The following is a 6021-nucleotide window of genomic DNA, read 5'->3' as shown; positions in this document are numbered from 1 at the left end:
CAGGAATGTGTTTTAATTTCTATCTGCCATGTACAGTAAGAGTGATATTGGAAACATGTTAGAAAAATGCTAGTGTTACATGAATCCAGCTCTACCACAGGCCAAATATTTCCTCTTAAACCTAACTACAGATAGCAAATCTTGATAGAACTCAGCTTAAGATGGGAATATTGGTACTTGTATCTAAACACCATCATTATAAAGGGATTCCATTATATGTTACTAATCAGGCTTGTTATAATCAGTATTTTGTGTGTGTGTGTGTGTGTGTGTGTGTGTGTGTGTGTGTGTGTAATTTCGTATGGTGATAGGTTATAAGACATATTAAGCCAAGGTAAGGAGAAAGTGAAAGAGGTACTATTTTTAATAGGATAGTCAAGGAAGACCTTTCTGGAGAGGTGATATTTTAGCACCCAAGAATGGATTGCTTCATGGAAATTACTTTTCAGAAAGAGAAATGTTATTTAAAAGATTCATATTAAAAATGCTCAACCATTTTTTAGATCAGATTTAGAAATTCATAATAATAGCTAACGAGATTTTGATCTGTGTTTGTGCTAAACTTCTGTATTTTAATCTCATTTGATCTTCATCTTTAACCAATGAGGCTTCAACCATTTTGTCAAGAAAAAGTACATTGGGGTCAGGATCAAACTGGTTCCAGCTACTGCTCCACCACTAACCCGCTGGGATGCTGACCTGGGCCCTCAGTGCTTCCCTAGGTCTCCATTTCCTCACCTGTAAATTGGGATAGTTGGGCGAGATCCCAAGGGCATCTTTCCAGCTCCAACATTTGAGGGTAATTAAGTCAATTATCACACTGTGTTGAAATAGATGACTACAGAGGCCACTTAGAGTCGCTTGTCCTGAAACAAAACTGCTCTGTGTCTCTGGGATTTGAGGTCTTATATCTGCCTGCTTTTTAGAAGTTTTTTCTTTTCTTCTTTTTTTTCTTCTTCCATTTTTCCTGTCAGTCAGCTGCCACTTCTTGTAGCTGCCAACGTAAAATGACAGCTGTCCCTACTTGTCAGCTGCTCTGATCATCTGGTTTGCTATGTGCTTCGGAGACTAAGTAACCAAGGACATTAAATGGTATATGAAACAGGCAAAGCTGAGCATACTTTCAGTAGAGTCCCATGCATGAACTTTACAATTGGCCACTTAGGTATTTTTCATTTAGGGGTTCTTAACTATGTTCCAGAAGCTTAACTCTGCTAAGATGCTGACACAATGCCCCAGCACAAAGCTGTCTCTTACTGCTAGTGTTATGGCGGTTCCAACATATATACATATAAACACAAGTGACAGAGCAATGAAGCAAAACTGTTTAGGAATGTCTAAATTAGACTTTATATATAAAAGCATTGCCATTGACAAGTCCCCTGTATCTAATTCTTTTCTCTGTAATTTTGGCTTTTTTATACCTAGTTAGGGGGCTAAGTTCTCAGAGAAGCATTTAAGTAAGGTAGTCCATCAAGTAAGTAGTCTTTTGACTACTTAGTGATTTAGTTTTCCCACATTAAAAATGAATTATGTTTTTCCTCATTTACCATTTCCTGTGGTCCCAGAAAATTAAGGTAACTTGTCCTCAGCCTCTGAGAGGAAACAGCCAGAATGTATAGAGGCCTAAGATGGGAACTCTAAAGATTTTAAACAGAACTTATTTTGAGACACTTGAGAAATTAAAGAATCAAACTGCTTTTAAGTACTTATTTTTCTGTAGGAAATTGGGGTAGAAAATCCTGGTGGATTGGATTTTGATTCATGGGTGAATAGAAGGTGAAATGATCAAGAAATGAATATCAGAATTGTAGAAGAAAACAGCAGGAGATTTTTGTTTTAAAGGAAACAAAGAATTCAATTAACAGTGGCCAGAGACAGAACGAAATATATCTGCTAGTTTTAGTCTTACTTGGGTGCTTCAAGGATCCTGATCAGGAAAAACAGCTGTGCCCATTCATGGGTCCTGGAAAGGTTTTTCTCCAGAACCACCTAAATGAAATAAAAACTCATTTCTGACTCTTTCAGAATGACTACCGAGATCGGTAGGACAATAGCCTACATTTTTTGGAGCAACTCTAATCAAGTGATGTTTCCTTAAGCACACAGAGGCAGACACCAGCTAATTTGAAACACAATATCAAGGAACAACTTGCAATCATTGAATTCACATTCTTTCATTCTTGGTTTCTGTCAAGTCCCGTTCTCAGAATCATTTTTTCTGGCCTTTCCTCTCTCGTCGGAACCACTATGGGGACTCCGGATGGTGAGAGAGCGAAAAGGCCCTCCAGGATCTCACACAGAAAGACTTGCCCTCCAGAATCACCCTCAGTTGTCCCTCAGTGTGGATTGATAAGTTCTTACATTTTTTTCATCTAAATCTCAGGTCTGGGGATGACTTACCGTAGTCCAAACTATTCTCAGCACTATTCTCAGCACTATAGTTGCTCCAGTCGTGGGATGTCATTAATCCCACAGTTCCACCCTCATGGCTCAGAAACATCACCATGGAGACCTCTGACTACAATTGTGACCCGCTGCAGGTCAGCAGTGCCATGCTGCTGGCCCATTTCAACTTGCCTGCCATACAAGCTTTCCAGGTGGTTCAGTCATTCAGATGTTATCGGCTGACCTAACTGTCCCCAAAGCCACAGAAGGGACAGGAGCTCTGGCCTTTGAGAACTCAAAACATGTGGTTGGGGGTTACTAGGACCCCAAATGTATCAGCAACTTCAGCTTTGAAACTACTCAGTTTCTTTACCTAGGATTTCAATTCTATTCCACTATTCAATACTAAAAACAGAAACTCATCTCTCAAACGGACAAAGATAAATTTATAGAGAAGCAAAAGGAAATTCCCTGTTAAATAAGTTTATGGCATTTCGGTCTATTTAAGTTCTTATAGGATATATTGATTTATCAGATTTGGCCTCCATTGTCTTGGTCCTTGATGACCACTACATTTAATATTTCTTCATTCTGTTTCTTAATTTTCATCAATAATTAATGAAAATCAAACTTTTTGGTTTATGAAATTGTTTCATAAGACATATGCAGATCCCTTTACAAAGGTTGGTTTTTTTCTTGGTAAAATATGAGGTCTAAGCACTTTCAAAGTCTCTCTGCAAATCCTGAAAGTTCTTTGGTGCAATTCCCTGCTTCTTTGTCCTCACTTCCATCGCGTGTTGTTTGTTCTGACGTTATGGCTGGTGGGCAGGGGTCATGGCAGTGAGGTACCCTCATGGCGTTTTGCTTAAGGATCCTACCAAGAGTCCAAAACCAGAAGTTTTGCAGGTTAAGAGGCAAGGACTGAATGTTTACAAACTGATTGTAAGATGTATGACGAACGTATTAAAAGAATGAATTCCAGCCATTCCTTCAGTCCCTGGGAAATTGACCAGTTGCTGGCTGACCTCGGCTGCCCTGGCTGCCCTTTGGACATTTCAAACCTACACCAAAGACTGGAATATGGGGAATATCTATTGATTTCTTCTTCAGCAGGTACAACAGGTGGAAAATAGTTGAGTAAGGAGCATCATGGTGGATAAGGTAGGCTAGAAAATCAGGTATAGGAGAACTGGGGGGGAGGTTTTGCCTTACGGTCTTATTTGCCTTATATTCCACGTTAGTCACAGATGAGCTGTGAGAATCTTGGATAATCAGAAAACTCCATGATCTCTTCTTTTTCTTTTTAAAATGTCAACCTTCTAATGATTACTTAGATGTGGTGTCATTCTTCAGTTAACAATAGGTTTGGATCCTTCAAGCTGTTCATGTAGCCTTGACCATTTTACTACTATTTGAGATGGAGATGGGGAGGTTAGTAGTGGATAATGCAAATGTCTTTTGCTTTTTTTTGGTTTTGTTTTGTTTTTTATTTTTGCGGTACACGGGCCTCTCACTGTTGTGGCCTCTCCCATTGCAGAGCACAGGCTCCAGACGCACAGGCTCAGTGGCCATGGCTCTCGGGCCCAGCCTCTCCGCGGCATGTGGGATCCTCCCGGACCAGGGCACGAACCTGTGTCCCCTGCATCGGCAGGTGGACTCTCAACCACTGTGCCACCAGGGAAGCCCCGTCTTTTGCTTTTGAAAAAAGAAAAACTCCTGTCATTATTTCCTAACTATTCAGTGAGCTCATACTGTGTTCAAGTGATCGACTGTGGTGCCTTCACCTGCCCCAGGTCATACCTTTTTACCCTAAAATCTCAAACCTCAAACCACTACATCTACCCACTCACAAACTGGTACATACTTGTTTCCTTCCTACCATCGTTAGCCTTATTTTGGGGAATGTAGAGCCTGCAGACCTTAAAAAATAATTAAAAAAATTTTTAATGTTCATTTTTAAATTAAGCAACATAATAACTCAGAGGAAGGGAGTGGTCTGGAAGCAAAGTGCTGGCTTCCCCTCCCAAGGCTGCACCCTCATGAACATGTCTATACTGAGACCCTGCTGAATTGCTTTTCTTGGCATGTATATCTTCATGCTACATCATACATTTGGTGAAACAACTCAGCTGTGCTCTTAGCTGGTTGAAGATGGATCACCCCATAACGTAATTCAGACAAAAGCTGGGTTTATGTTTTCAAAGGCCATGGGAAATTAAGCACATTTGCCCACTGGCTCATTTCTGGGCCAGGTTTTGCACCAATATGGAAGCCTGTCTGGCAGGACTTACCACTCCAACAGAGGACTTTCCCGAAATGCATCTTGATAGCTCTTTTAACTCAAAAGTTCATCTCTGCAGGAAGTGGGGACCTTTTGCTACATTTTATCCTTCACCTTCCATTCTATAAAAATCAAATTTAAGATAGGAAAATTCTTCCAAATTGTAGATTCATGGAACTAGAAAGAATTGGTACAATTCAAATTCATACAACTAGGACTCATATAATTCAGGTAATAGAGGACCAGATCTGAAGCAACCAAGAGATTAAGAATCTAATCTACACTTAACCTTTCAAAAAGAAATTTTTTCATGAGCAAAGGATCTGAATAGACCTTTCTCCAAAGATGACATACAAATCACCAATAAACACACAAAAAGATGCTCCACATCTAATCATCAGGGAAGTGAGAATCAAAACCACAGTGAGATACCACTTCACACTCACTAAAATGGCTAGAATCAAGAAGTCATAATAACAATGTTGGTGAGAATGTGGAGAAATTGGGACCCTCTTACACTGCTGGTGGGAGTAAAAATGATGCAGCTACTTTGGAAACTGTCTTGCAGTTCCTTAAAAAGTTAAGCATAATTGTTATCATTTGACCCAGTCATTCCACATCTTGGTATATACCCAAGAGAAATAAAAACATATGTCAACACAAGAACTTGCACATGAATGTTCTTAGCAGCATTATTCACAAAAGTCAAAGGTGGAAACAATTCAAATACCTATCAACTGATGAATAGATAAACAAAATGTGGTATATCCATGCAATGGAGTATTATTTGGCAATCAAAAGGAATGAAGAACTGATACATGCTACGACATGAATGAACTTTGAAAACATAATGCTAAGGAAAGAAGACAGTCACACAAGACCACGTACTATATGATTCCACTTACATGAAATGTTCCGAATAGGTCAATCTATAGAGACAGGGTAGATTAGTGACTGCTTATGGCTAGGAGAAAGGGGGGCACAGGGAGTGATAACTGAAAGGTATGGGGGTTTTTTGAGTTGATGACAATGTTCTAAAATGGATTATATTTATGGTTGCACAACTGTGAATATACTAAAAAATGTTGACTTTTACACCTTAAATAGGGGAATTGAGTGGTAAGTGAACCATATCTCTAGGTTTCCTATCTCAGTTTTTAATCATCCTGGCTGCCAGAAAATTCTTTTTCATATTTATCCTCATTCTTTTTGCTCAGTCTAATCAAAACTCATTCTCTCGTTTTTTTTTTTGTGTGTGTGTGTGTGTGTGTGTGTGTGTTTTGTTTTGGTAGAGACAGAGAGAAGTAAAAAACGTCCTTATTAAACTTACTTCTAATACTCAGAGGTCAGTA

General features: G+C 39.3%; 1 protein-coding gene across 1 annotated transcript in view; it reads right to left on the bottom strand.

Annotated features, from left to right (window-relative positions):
• The window catches only part of IPO5 (importin 5), a 56117-nt gene extending 54131 nt beyond the window's left edge, over positions 1-1986 (bottom strand). The window contains exon 1 of the mRNA XM_007467216.1: positions 1913-1986. The gene's annotated coding sequence lies outside the window, so the exon portion shown is untranslated. The remainder of the gene's footprint in view (positions 1-1912) is intronic.
• Positions 1987-6021: the final 4035 nt, after the last annotated feature.

The sequence above is a fragment of the Lipotes vexillifer genome, unplaced genomic scaffold (genome assembly GCF_000442215.2).
Source record: "Lipotes vexillifer unplaced genomic scaffold, Lipotes_vexillifer_v1.1 scaffold291, whole genome shotgun sequence".
Classification (NCBI taxonomy): domain Eukaryota; kingdom Metazoa; phylum Chordata; class Mammalia; order Artiodactyla; family Lipotidae; genus Lipotes; species Lipotes vexillifer.
The sequence above is the reverse complement of the archived record's forward strand: the minus strand, read 5'-3'. Positions and strand labels throughout refer to the sequence as shown.